Below are 14,194 nucleotides of genomic sequence, written 5' to 3'. Positions count from 1 at the left end.
ATTACTTGATTATCTGTCTCCTACCCAGCTATCTTTCCCTATCTCCTATAGCATTATCCTCCTCAGACATCTATATATAACCTTTGAATTCCAGTAATAATGAATCCTTTTAACCATTTTTTCACTCAAACATATCGTTCCCTCATCCTAGTCCCTCTGCCTGGAATTCCATTGTTTTAGTCAAGGTTCTCCAGAGAAACAGAATGAGTAGGATATATAGATAGACAAGTCTAAGATGTATTATAGGAATTGGAGACTGAGTCCCACAGTCTGCTGTCTGCAAATTGCAGACCAGGAAAGCCAGTAGTGCAATTCAGTCTCAGTCCAAAGGCCCAGGCAGGACTCGGAGCACCAGTGTTGAAGTGCAGGAGGAGATGAATGTTCCAGTTCAAGCACAGAGTTAATCTGCTTTAGTCTTTTTGTTCTAATAGATTCTTACTGGATTGGACAATGCCCACATACACTGGCGAGGGTAATCTTTATTCAGTCTACAGATTCAAATGCTATTCTTGTCAGGAAGCACCCTCACAGACATATCCAGAACTAGACATTTTACAAGCTCTTAGTAGAGCTTAGTTAGCTCTTAGTTCAGTCAAATTGACACATAAATTAACTATCACCATCATCTGTTTATATGCCTCTCAAACTCCTTCTAAATCTTCAAGTCACAAATCAAATGGACTCTTCTGTAAATTCTATACCTGAGTCACTTTAAGCATCCTTGCCTTCCTTCTACATTTTCAGTATCTTTTACACATCTCCATTATAGAATTCATCATCCTGCATGGTAATTTTCTCTCAGCTAGACTAAGATTCTAAGAGCACAACAAGTTTTGTTTCCTTTCTGGTCTTAAAACAATGACTGGCACATGGGAGGCTTCAGTGCCTTAATGCTGTATACAGCTTCTCAAAGAGTCAAACATCTGCTAGTATGCCTTAAAGAAGGGAAAAAAGAATGTAATCAAAGGAATTATGATTTTTTTCCAATCAGGTATGGCCCATATATATTTATATATTGTTGTCTGCCAGAAGATTTTAGCATTTTAGGCTTAAATTTCATTTCCTATTTTAGACCATACCCCAGCACAGAAGTTGTCAGATCTGTTTTGTAAAGGCTGGTATTTCTTAAGTGTTCCATGAAGATTTTAGTTCAAAATAAATTCAAGGCCTCAGGGAAAACTGAATCTGAGCTCCTGCCTTCCCTTAGCATTTAAACACCAAAGCATGATCTTGGGGCATTTTCCTGTTTGCATCTTGACTTTATGATCCAGAATTCTGTTGAACATTCCACAAATCCTAAAATAACTAATCCTTTTGCCTCTGCTATTGTCTGCTACCTCTGCTTTACATTTCTTTCTTTTTTTTAACTTTTTATTTTATATTGAAGTATAGTTGATTAAAAATGTTTGATAGTTTCAGGTATGCTGCAAAGTGATTCAGTTACACATATATACATGTCTGTCTTTTTCCAAATTCTTTTCCCATTTAGGTTGTTACATAATATTGTACATTTCTATTTTTGCATTTCAGAATAGTTGTCCTTTTATCAGTAGAAGAGACATTTTTCTTATTGCATCATCTCTTTTTCTGTTAATTTTCATTGTCAGTTTTTTTCCATTTGGAAAATAGATGTATAGCTTATGATTCCCAGCTCAGAGGGTATTCAGGATTGGAAAAATGAGATATTGATACTTTTTAGTTAAAAATAGAATCATTAGTCAGGATTTTTGTTACATTATCCTACAGAAATGAGCACTGTTCTCTCCTAGCTCCTACACCTGTATTACAAAATATAAAAGACAAAACAGGCTCACATACAAACCAACACCATAGTTATTTGTTGAATGTGCAAAATTTCTCCCCCAAATGTGGACCCTGCTTTCTTAGGAAGTTTAGTGGGCTCTTTACCAGTTTCTTTAAAAATTACCAGTTTTTATTTGAAATATGTTGGAGTAAATAACTTAGTAAGACCTGTTTGTTCATTATGAAGCTAGGAATAAGAATTATCCTCTGCATTCCTTGCCCCTCCTGTTTATTCTCATTTCACTTTAAATGGATGTGAAGAGCAGACTGCTCAATGCTGAAGACCTAGCTATTGGTGCACATTAGATAAGACCAAGCCCCTAATGACATCATGGGATTTGGGATTCTGATCACTTCACAGTACAATGAGCTTTCCTCTGTTATTTGTCCAGACTAATCACCCCGTGCACTTTTGTCTGTTTGAAACAAAGAGAACTGGGCAAGGAAAAGCACTGATGGCTGAGAACCAGTCCCTTTGATTGAGAGACTGAGTGAACAGCATAAGTATATATTCTACTGACAGTAAAGATAATTATACAGCCTAGCATTTGAATAGCTCTTTATAGTTCATAACTATAGTTCATAATGGGTTTTTCATATATGTTATTTCATTTTAGCTTCAAACAAAACCATAAGACAGGTAGGTAAATAGGTAAATTGCCACCCTTATTTCACTGAAGAGAAACTAAGCCCCAGAAACGTGCCCACTAGAAAGGTACTCCTTCTATTTCTGTGCGCTCCATCTCAAGAACAGAAAAGGCAAATATTTACATAATAGAGAAGAACCAAGATTCAAACCCAGGCAAACTGGTTTAAGAGTCTGGGCCCTTAACTGGCATCCCTCTCATTGAGGCAGCATTTTCCTGGACACACAGCACAGGCATCCATGCACCGCAGTCCAGAGAGGCTAAGTACCCCCATGGAAACAATACTGAAGCTGCTGTTCCTCAGGAGCACAGAAAAGCCCTTTGTTAGAGTGAAATAAAAATATCCAAGTGATAGGATTTACCCTTCTCCTACCTCTCAGTATTCCTTCCGGCTTTTTCTCATTATTTTGTACTTTAGAAGCCAAGAATCATAAATATAAGATGAAGGGTGGGAAGGAGAATTAACAGAACAACTGGGAAACCATTTTTAAAACAAATCTACTAGTATGTGGCTGGGTGAATAAATATTCTCCCTCCTGCAAAAGGGCAAGGTTCATACCCTGTGACCCTGGAACAGGGAAGGATAGAGTAGTGGCTAAAATCTTAGACTCTGGAGCCAGGCTTTCAGAGTTCTAGTCTAACTATGCAAATTTAAACAACCTATGACCTATGTATTTTATTTTTCTCTTGTATAAAAAGAGATGATAACAATAGTACTTCACTTGTGAAAATAATATGGGTTATTGAAGGAAAGCTATGACAAACCTAGATTGCATATTTAAAAAGCAGAGACATCACTTTACCAACAAAGGTCTATATAAGCAAAACTTTGGGTTTTCCAATTGTCATGTATGGATGCAAGGGTTAGACCATAAAGAAAGCTGAGTGCTGAAGAATTGATGCTGTCAAATTGTGGTGCTCGAGAAGACCCTTGAGAGTCCCTTGGACTGCAAGGAGATAAAAAAAGTCAGTCCTAAAGGAGATCAACCATGAATAATCATTGGGAAGACTGTTGCTGAAGCTGAAGCTACAGTACTTTGGCCACCTGATGCAAAGAGCTGACTCATTGGAAAAGATCCTGCTGCTGGGAAAAACTGAAGGGGAAAGAAGAGGGCAGCAGAGGATGAGATGGTTAGGTAGCATTACCAACTCAATGGACATGAATTTGGGCAAAATCCAGGAAATAATGGAGGACAGAGGAGCCTGGTGTGCTGCAGTCCATGGGGTCACAAAGAGTTGAACAAGATTTAGCAACTGAATAACAACAATATGTGTATATTACTTAGAGTCTGACCATAGTAAATGCATGTTATTATTTTACATAATGAGATGTTATTTAAAAAGCCTGATGTGTATAGGTGCTCAATAAATATTAGCTCTCTTCTTTTATATGTAGTTTAGATTACTGGAAAGACTCACATTCTTTAAAAAGTATTTGCCTTATATCAGTTACCTTGGTGCTAGGATAAACAGCTATTTATTATATTTTTGAGGGATTAGCCAGCTTCTTGTTTTAACTCTTGTCCAGGGGCTCTCCTCTATCCCTTCCTAAATGTCATTTTCCTTTTTAACAAATTTGATACCTCTTGCCTCTGCCAAATCATTTTACCCACCTTAAGTGTTTCATCAGTTTCAGCCTGGAGGCGCATTATTGAAATAGATAGTGTTTCTCTTTTGCTCATGAAACCTGGAATCCCTTAGGTGGTTTTCTCTAATTCATTTCTCCTCTATACCATCACAATGAGAAGTCATGTCTCTAAGTTTTTAATTCCTCTAATCTCTATTGACATTTTCTCAGTGGTAAGCTAGTATTCTCCACTGGCCTATAAACTACTTTGCCGACAAAGGTCCATCTAGTCAAAGTTATGGTTTTTGTAGTAGTCGTGTATGGATGTGAGAGTTGGCCTATAAAGAAATCTGAGCACCGAAGAATTGATGCTTTTGAACTGTGGTGTTGGAGAAGACTCTTGAGAGTCCCTTGAACAGCAAGGAAATCAAACAGTCCATCCTAAAGGAAATTAGTCCTAAATATTCATTGGAAGGACTGATATTGAAGCTGAAGCTCCAATATTTTGGCCACCTGATGCAAGAGACTGAATCATTAAAAAAGACCCTGATAATTGGGAAGATTGAAGGCAGGATGAGAAGGGGACAGAGGATGAGATGGTTGGATGGCATCACCAACTCGATGGATGTGAGCTTAAGCAAGCTCTGGAGTTGGTGATAGACAGGGATGAGTCAGACACAACTGAGTGACTGAACTGAGGGATGTTCAAAGCTATAGTCCCACTGCCTAGCAAAATGCGAGGAACAAGACGTACTTTATAAATATTCGTTAAAGGTATCAGTCAATGCTGAAGGAATTAAGTATAAGAAAAGTATCCTCTCCTCTCCTCAATTAACTAGAATCTAACAGAAGCAGAAGATATTAAGAAGAGATGGCAAGAATACACAGAAGAACTGTACAAAAAAGATCTTCACGACCCAGATAATCATGACGGTGTGATCACTGACCTAGAGCCAGACATCCTGGAATGTGAAGTCAAGTGGGCCTCAGAAAGCATTACTATGAACAAAACTAGTAGAGGTGATGGCATTCCAGTTGAGCTATTCCAAATCCTGAAAGATGATGCTGTGAAAGTGCTGCACTCAATATGTCAGCAAATTTGGAAAACTCAGCAGTGGCCACAGGACTGGAAAAGGTCAGTTTTCATTCCAATCCCTAAGAAAGGCAATGCCAAAGAATGCTCAAACTACCGCACAATTGCACTCATCTCACACGCTAGTAAAATAATGCTCAAAATTCTCCAAGCCAGGCTTCAGCAATATGTGAACCGTGAACTTCCTGAAGTTCAAGCTGGTTTTAGAAAAGGCAGAGGAACCAGAGATCAAATTGCCAACATTTGCTGGATCATAGAAAAAGCAAGAGAGTTCCAGAAAAACATCTATTTCTGCTTTATTGACTATGCCAAAGCCTTTGACTGTGTGGATCACAATAAACTGTGGAAAATTCTTCAAGAGATGGGAATACCAGACCACCTGATCTGCCTCTTAAGAAATTTGTATGCAGGTCAGGAAGCAACAGTTAGAACTGGACATGGAACAACAGACTGGTTCCAAATAGGAAAAGGAGTACATCAAGGCTGTATATTGTCACCCTGTTTATTTAACTTATATGCAGAGTACATCATGAGAAATGCTGGACTGGAAGAAACACAAGCTGGAATCAAGATTGCCGGGAGAAACATTAATAACCTCAGATATGCAGATGACACCACCCTTATGGCAGAAAGTGAAGAGGAACTCAAAAACCTCTTGATGAAAGTGAAAGTGGAGAGTGAAAAAGTTGGCTTAAAGCTCAACATTCAGAAAACGAAGATCATGGCATCCGGTCCCACCACTTCATGGGAAATAGATAGGGAAACAGTGGAAACGGTGTCAGACTTTATTTTTCTGGGCTCCAAAATCACTGCAGATGGTGACTGCAGCCATGAAATTAAAAGACGCTTACTCCTTGGAAAGAAAGTTATGACCAACCTAGATAGCATATTCAAAAGCAGAGACATTACTTTGCCAACAAAGGTCCGTCTAGTCAAGGCTATGGTTTTTCCTGTGGTCATGTATGGATGTGAGAGTTGGACTGTGAAGAAGGCTGAGCGCCAAAGAATTGATGCTTTTGAACTGTGGTGTTGGAGAAGACTCTTGAGAGTCCCTTGGACTGCAAGGAGATCCAACCAGTCCATTCTGAAGGAGATCAGCCCTGGGATTTCTTTGGAAGGAATGATGCTAAAGCTGAAACTCCAGTACTTTGGCCACCTCATGCCAAGAGTTGACTCATTGGAAAAGACTCTGATGCTGGGAGGGATTGGAGGCAGGAGGAGAAGGGGACGACAGAGGATGAGATGGCTGGATGGCATCACTGACTCGATGGACGTGAGTCTGAGTGAACTCCGGGAGTTGGTGATGGACAGGGAGGCCTGGTGTGCTGCGATTCATGGGGTCACAAAGAGTCGGACACGACTGAGCGACTGATCTGATCTGAATTAAGAAATTATCTGAAATTTAGCAGTACGCGAGTTGCCTTATACCTTTAAAAGAAAAAATTAATTTTAGAGACCTAAACTGATATCCCGGATTTAATTTAATACAGTTGTAACAGTTTCAGACCATACCCTGGAGTAATCATACATTCATTTCAATGGCTTAGGCCTTCTATGTACTTAGTTGCTCAGTCATGTCCAACCGACTCTTTGCAACCCCATGGACTATAGCCCACCAAGCTCCTCTGTCCATGGGGATTCTCCAGGAAAGAATACTGGAGTGGGTTTCCGTGCCGTCCTCAGAGGCCTTCTATAGCTGCACTATATGCAATGAGAATAGTTACAAACATGTCAAAATGAGCTAGTGTCATCGTACCCTTATAACACAGGTCAGGATTTTGGACTTTGAACTTACTCTTCCCACCGCCTCAAACTCTCTTTCCCTAAATACCAGAAAAGCTTGTTCACTACATTCCACTATATTCCCGTCTCTGTTCAAAGGCATTCCCTGACAATAGTGTTTAAAATGAGTCAGTTTTTTCCCCTATCATGCTTTATTTCCTTTTCGTACTTTTCAAAAGCTTTGTAAACTAGGTTTATTGAAGTATAATTGGCCTTACACTTAGTTACACAAATTTAAAGTTTGATGTTTAACAGATACACCTATGAAACCATCATCACAATCAAAAAAACAAGCATCTTCAAAAGTTTCCTCATGTTCCTTTATAATCCTTTTCACTCCCCTTCTTCCCACCCCTAGGTAGTCACTCATCTATCCTGTACTGTAGATAAGTTTGCATTCTCTAGGATTTTATGTGAATAGAATCACCCTCTTTTGGAGAGTCTGGTTTCTTTTCAGTTTAATTCAGTCGCTCAGTCGTGTCCAGCTCTTTACAACCCCATGGATTGTAGCACGCCAGGCTTCCCTGTCCATCACCAATTCCTGGAGCTTGCTCAACTCATGTCCATTGAGTTTATGATGCCATCAACCATCTCATTCTCTGTTGTCCCCTTCTTCTTTCGCCTTCAATCTTTCCCATCATCAGGGTCTTTTCCAAGGAGTCAGTTCTTCGCATCAGGTGGCCAGAGTATTGGAGCTTCAGCTTCAGCATCAGTCCTTCCAATGAATATTCAGGACTGATTTCCTTTAGGATTGACTGGTTTGATCTCCTTGTAGGCCAAGGGACTCTCAAGAGCCTTCTCCAACACCACAGATCAAAAGCATCAATTCTTCGGCACTCAGCTTTCTTTATGGTCCAACTCTCACATCTATACATGACTACTGGAGAAACCATAGCTTTGACTATGGATCTTTGTTGGCAAAGTAATGTCTCTGCTTTTTAATATTCTGTCTAGGTTGGTCATAGCTTTTCTTCCAAGGAGCAAGCATCTTTTAATTTCATGGCTGCAGTCACCATCTGCAGTTATTTTGGAGCCCAAGAAATAAAGTCTGTCACTGTTTCCATTGTTTCCCCATCTATTTGCCATGAAGTGATGAGACCGGATTCCATGATCTTCATTTTCTGAATGTTGAGTTTTAAGCCAGCTTTTTTCACTCTCCTCTCTCACTTTCATCAAGAAGCTCTTCAGTCCCTCTTTGCTTTCTGCCATAAGGGTGGTGTCATCTGCATATCTGAGGTTATTGATATTTCTCCCAGCAATCTTGATTCCATCCTGTGCCTCATCCAGCCCAACATTTCACCTGATGTACTCTGCATATAAATTAAATAAGCAGGGTGACAATATACTGCCTTCTGGTTTCTTTTACTCTGCAAAATTATTTTAACATTCATTCCATGTGATGAATGTATCATCTGTTCATTTATTTTTATTAATGAATATTATTACATTATGTGGATGTACTACAATTTGTTTATTTGCCTGTTGATGGACTTCTAGGCTGTTTCCACCAACCATGGGGTCACAAAGAGTTGGATACAACTGAGTGAGCATGCGTGCAGTTATGGGCTATTACAAATAAGGCTGCTGTAAACATTCATCTACAAGTCTTCTGTGTCATATGCTTTCATTTCTCTTAGGTAAATTCCTAGCAGTAGACAAGCTGGACCATGTAGTAGATGTATATTTGACTTCTAAAGACATTATCAAACTATGATTCATAGCATTGTCAGCACTTAGTGTGGTCAGACTTTCTAAATTTTAGACATTTTAATAAATGGTATCACATTATGAAGGAAATGGCAACCCACTCCCAGTGTTCTTGCCTAAGAAATCCAATGGACAGAGGGCTACAGTCCTTGGTGTCACAAAAGAGTCGGACACAGCTTAGTGACTAAACCACAAATGGTATCATATTATGGTTTCATTATAAGTTTGCACATTCTTAATGTGTTAAACATCTTTTCACAAGCTTATTTGCCATCCATGTGTCTTCTCTGGTGAAATATCTGTTCAAATCTTTTGCGCATTTAAAAACATTGATTTGTTTCCAGGGACTTCCCTGGCAGTTCAGTGGTTAAGACTCTGTGCTTCCAGTGCAAGGTGCATGGGTTTGATCCCTGGTCTGGGAACTAAGATCCCACATGCCACAGTGTAGCTAAAACAAACAAATGAACAAACATTGGTTTGTTTCCTTATTAGTGAGTTTTGAGAATTCTTTATATATTCTGAATACAAGTATGCTATCACATGCAATTTGCAAATGTTTTCTTCTAGTCAGCATCTTGCCTTTTCATTATTGTAGAGAAAGGAACAAAATTTTAAAGTTTTGATGAATTATAATGATCAATTTTTTTGTTTTAGAATTGTGCTTTTATTACCTGAGTTCAAGATTTTTCCCAAATTATTTTCCTAAATTTTCTTCTATGTGTTTTTAGTTTTAGGTTTTACGTTTAGGCCTATGATTTTTATCTAACTTTTATACATGGTGTGAGATATGAATTAAAATCTATTTTTGCATATGGATCTCTAATTATTTCAGCATTATTCATTGAAGAGGCTCTCCTTTCTTCATAGAATTGCCTTTTTACCTTTGTAAAAAATAAATTGATTTTCTGTATTCTTGAAATGACAAAATGACAGAGATGGAGAGCAGATTAGTATTTGCCAGAGATTAAAAAGCAGATAGGGAGAGAGGGGGTCATAGCTATGACAAGATAGCAGGTGCCTGTGGGGGTACTATCTTTATCTTGACTGAAGTGATAGTCACACAGTTTATTCATGTAATAAAATTGCATAGAACTAAACATGTACACATGCACACACAAATGAGTATATATAAAACTACTGAAGTATGAATAATCAATGGATTTTATCAGTGCCAAATATCTGGTTGTGATATCACACTATAGTTGCACTAGATGTTACCACTGGGGAAAACTGGGTGAGTCTGTTGAAAAGTTACATCTAGAGATAGCAGGAAAAGAACTGAACTGAGTATCATGTACCCATTACGGACTATTATGCAACTATTTAAAAGAACAAATTAGAGCTTATCATTTACTTGTTAGAATTTTCATAAAGCTAGTTGAATGAGAAAAGTCTGTTTCAAAAATGTGTAATATGATCCTAATTTTAGGAAATGATGCCCCCAAATACCCCCATCAGTTCAGTTCAGTCGCTCAGTCGTGACCAACTCTTTGTGACCCCACGAATCACAGCACACCAGGCCTCCTTGTCCATCACCAACTTCCGGAGTTCACTCAAACTCATGTCCATCGAGTCGGTGATGCCATCCAGCCATCTCATCCTCTGTGGTCCCCTTTTCCTCCTGCCCCCAATCCCTCCCAGCATCAGAGTCTTTTCCAATGAGTCAATTCTTCACATGACATGGCCAAATTATTGGAGTTTCAGCTTTAGCATCAGTCCTTCCAAAGAACACCCAAGACTGATCGCCTTCAGAATGGACTGGTTGGGTCTCCTTGCAGTCCAAGGGACTGTCAAGAGTCTTCTCCAACACCACAGTTCAAAAGCATCAATTCTACATATATATATATATATATATATATAAACATACATATTTGTACATAGCTGTGGTGTGTGTGTGAGACAGATTTGACAATGGATACATACATATGAAGAAACATAGTTGTTTGTTAACATCAATTACCTTGATGGGACAATGGATGACATGGGTGGTTTGGAGATACTGGGAGAAAGAGTAACCAAGAAAAATAGAAAAAGAAAAAAAAATGCTAATATGTAAACCAATAATAATGTATTCTTATATGCAATTATTTGTTTTGTGTTGTTACAAATTTATAGAAAATTTAAGAACTAATTGTTTTTATTTTACTATTATTTGATAACTAAATTTATTCAGATATAATTTACATGTCATTCAATTCACCCAAAATGTATAATTCCGTAGTTTGTAGTACATTCAGAGTTGTACAACAATTGCCACAGTAAATTTTAAAACACTTTTATCACTGTGAAAAGAAGTCCCATATCCAGTAACAATTATTCCCCTTTTCCTCCCAATTCCACTGGCCATATTCTTGCCTGGAAAATCTCATGCACAGCGGAGCCTGGTGGGCTACAGTCCATGGGCATCACAAAAGAGTTGAACATGACTTACTGACTAAACAACAACCACAAACAACAAAGTGGGCTAAATAATCCACACCACACTGCCTAGAACATAGTAGCTCTCAGTACCTGTTAGTTTTTTTCTTTCCTTCCTCTTGTCTCACTTTTGGGACTTAGAGAAGTTCCAGTTGAATAATGAGGCCTGTCCAGTAATGTGATGTCATGTTTGTATTTCACATAAAGTGAGAAATATATAAACACTATTTTAAAAGTGATCTTCATACCCAAACAAGGGTTCTTTCGATGGTTTGGCTCATGAGAAAAAACTTTAACAGAGCTAGAAGCACCACGATTCAAGGTCTCTTTCTTCTTCCTACCTCTGCCTCACCTCTTCCCCCTACCCCTGCTGCTGCTGCTGCTAAGTCGCTTCAGTCGTGTCCGACTCTGTGAGACCCCATAGATGGCAGCCCACTAGGCTCCCCTGTCCCTGGGATTCTCCAGGCAAGAATACTGGAGTGGGTTGCCGTTTCCTTCTCCAATGCATGAAAGTGAAAAGTGAAAGTGAAGTCGTTCAGTCGTGCCCCCGTTTCTCCCAATTCACTTCCCCTGTGCATGAAAACCTTTCCCCAACATATGAGAATTATTGAATACAAACTGAATGATTGAAGAGTTAAAAGAAAAAAGTTTAGTCTATAGAATATTTGTAAAGTGATTAGTAACCCATATTTTCTCTGAACTGTTTTTGTACAACAGCCTGGACCTTGATATAACCTCCCTCCCTCCCTCTCTCCCTGTCTCGCACACGTGCACACTCATTCTCAATCTCACTCTCTCCTCTTCTCTCTCTTTCTATTAAGAAATGAAAATCCCATGAAAGTCATTTCCGTGTCATGTGTTCATTCATTTAACAAAGACAATTTAATGCCTAGAATGCATGTAGCACTCTTCAAGGTACTTGGTCCATGGTGTGCATCTTAAGAAATGAGATGGGATTTGAGGAACTGGTCAGTTAGCACATGCCTTACCAAACCAAAACAGTAGTCATGTTTGCTCAATATAGTGAAAGTGAAGTCGTCCCGACTCTTAGACCCCATGGACTGCAGCCTACCAGGCTCCTCCGTCCATGGGATTTTCCAAGCAAGAGTACTGGAGTGGGGTGCCATTGCCTTCTCCCAATTATAGCTTAGGAATGATCAGGAGAAACAACGTGCTTATGACCCTAAGAGAGATTGTAATTGATGCCACTTTAACTCTACTCTGTATCAGCTTTACAACTGGCCAAGGACAAATAGCATCTTGCTTTCAACTTCTTGTACAGGTAATATTGAGTAACCTGAATCCCCTTAAATAGATTCCCAAACTGCTACAAACTTTTTGACCTTCTTAAGAGACCTAGAATCTGATTGGTTCTATTTTAAAACCTAGCTGTTTTCTTTTAAAACAAAGAACTCAGAGACTTGGGATAGACTTAAAAATTTTTTTTTAATCTGAAACTAGGAGGATTTTACACAGTTTGAATTGTGAGATGGAAATTGCTTTATTTGGTTTAGCAGGTGCATAATGAATTATTACTACTTTTAATGTTAGCCAGACATATTCCTACATTCAAGAAATATATCTTGTACACAAATAACTATAATGTTAGATAAAAAACATTGTTATAATAGATGGCCTAAAAATGCCACTTAAAACAGATAAGGAAGAGATTTATTCCTGTTAGGTGGGATTAGAAAGGGTTTCATAAAGAAAATATCATCATATCTAAAGTCAAAGAACAGGCATAAATATGGAGACATAATAAAAGCAACCCAAGTATATTCTAGCCAGTAATCCCACCTGCTTGGAACTTGGGGAAAGGGAAATAAAATTAGAGGATTTGTAGTAATCATGAAGACCCCAAAATGTCATCAAAGGAATTGGGAGTTTATTTTGAAGCCAACAAAAAACCATGGAAGTGTTCTGAAACAAGGAGTTATAATCAAAACTGTCTTAAAGAGATTATTCTGACATCCATGTATATACTAGAATTTGAAATATCAGAGGAAGGAAGATGAACACAGAGGCCATAGTTGTATTAGGCCAGGTGGGCCTGAACTAAGAGCAAAATCACAGTAGGTGTCAGCTCTCTAAACATGAGACAGGAATTTGAATTAAGGGAATAGAGGCAAGAGATACTATGATGAGGGATGACTGGAATTTGGCAACTGATGTCAGTGGTGAAAGAAAGAATATAAGATGCTTTGCAGTTTAATGTCTGTGTGCTTGGGAGGTTGACAGTGCTCTTCAAAAGACAAAGGAAACAAAGAAAGATAAGATCTGGGGAAAGAAGGAAAGTGATGTTTCATTTATTCAATGAATATTTATTGAGCACTTACTATGTGTCAGGCACTATTCTGGGGGGATGAGAGTTATCTTTAATTTTTAAAACATTTTATGTGGTAAAGGCAGTGTTCTCAGTCTGTGTGACTCCAAAGGCAGAGCTGGAGCCAGTGAGTAGAAGTCAGCTAGGGTTTCCCCGGTGGTTCAGCAGTGGAGAATCCACCAGCCAATGCAGGAGACCCAGGTTCAATCCCTAGCTCAGGAAGATCCCCTGGAGAAGGAGGTGACAACCTACTCCAGTATTCTTGCCTGGAGAATCCCATGGACAGAGGAGACTGGTGGGCTACAGTCCATGGGGTCGCAAAGAGTCAGACACAACTTAGTGACTAAACACAACAACAGCAGGAAGTAAAATACCTTCCTTATAAGTGGAGGCTTTTTGATAAGTAGTGAGAGCTCTGTTACAGGCAGTATTCAAGCCTAAATTAGATAATATTCTTCAAGGAACTCTGTTACAAGGGATTCCTGCATTAAGAGGGAGGTTAGATTAACCTCTCTGCAAGTTCTCTCTCAATCTTAAGAGTCTGTTCTTTTCATGATCTACTCCTTTGGGTTCTATTATTAATCTCTGGTTTCTCTCGATTATTAAATAAATTACTCAGTCTGTCTGCCATTCAGTAAAACTCACACATTTACATCTGTTATTCTTAAATTATTCTTGGTTAGGGCTCTTCTTCTTTATTAAAAAATTCTACCCAGTAATGTTACCTCTATACCTAATTTAGAATGTCAGCCCTGGTAGATTGGGTTATAAATATCAGAGGGGAAAGGATTTTTTGTGCCTAATAATATTTTTGTTTGTAAGAAGCCTCACAAATGAGAAATGAATTATCT

The 14,194-nt window shown here is 38.6% G+C and overlaps 1 protein-coding gene across 8 annotated transcripts in view; it reads left to right on the top strand.

Annotated features, from left to right (window-relative positions):
• ANKS1B (ankyrin repeat and sterile alpha motif domain containing 1B) overlaps nucleotides 1-14,194 on the top strand; it is a 1,153,827-nt gene that overhangs the window by 707,635 nt on the left and 431,998 nt on the right. The gene's annotated exons all lie outside the window — the stretch shown is intronic.

Source organism: Bos grunniens, chromosome 5, assembly GCF_055505025.1.
Source record: "Bos grunniens cultivar Pamir isolate PY7600 chromosome 5, Bosgru_T2T1.0, whole genome shotgun sequence".
In the NCBI taxonomy this organism is placed as follows: Eukaryota; Metazoa; Chordata; class Mammalia; order Artiodactyla; family Bovidae; genus Bos; species Bos grunniens.
Note: the sequence above shows the minus strand (reverse complement) of the source record. Positions and strands in the feature narration are given on the sequence as shown.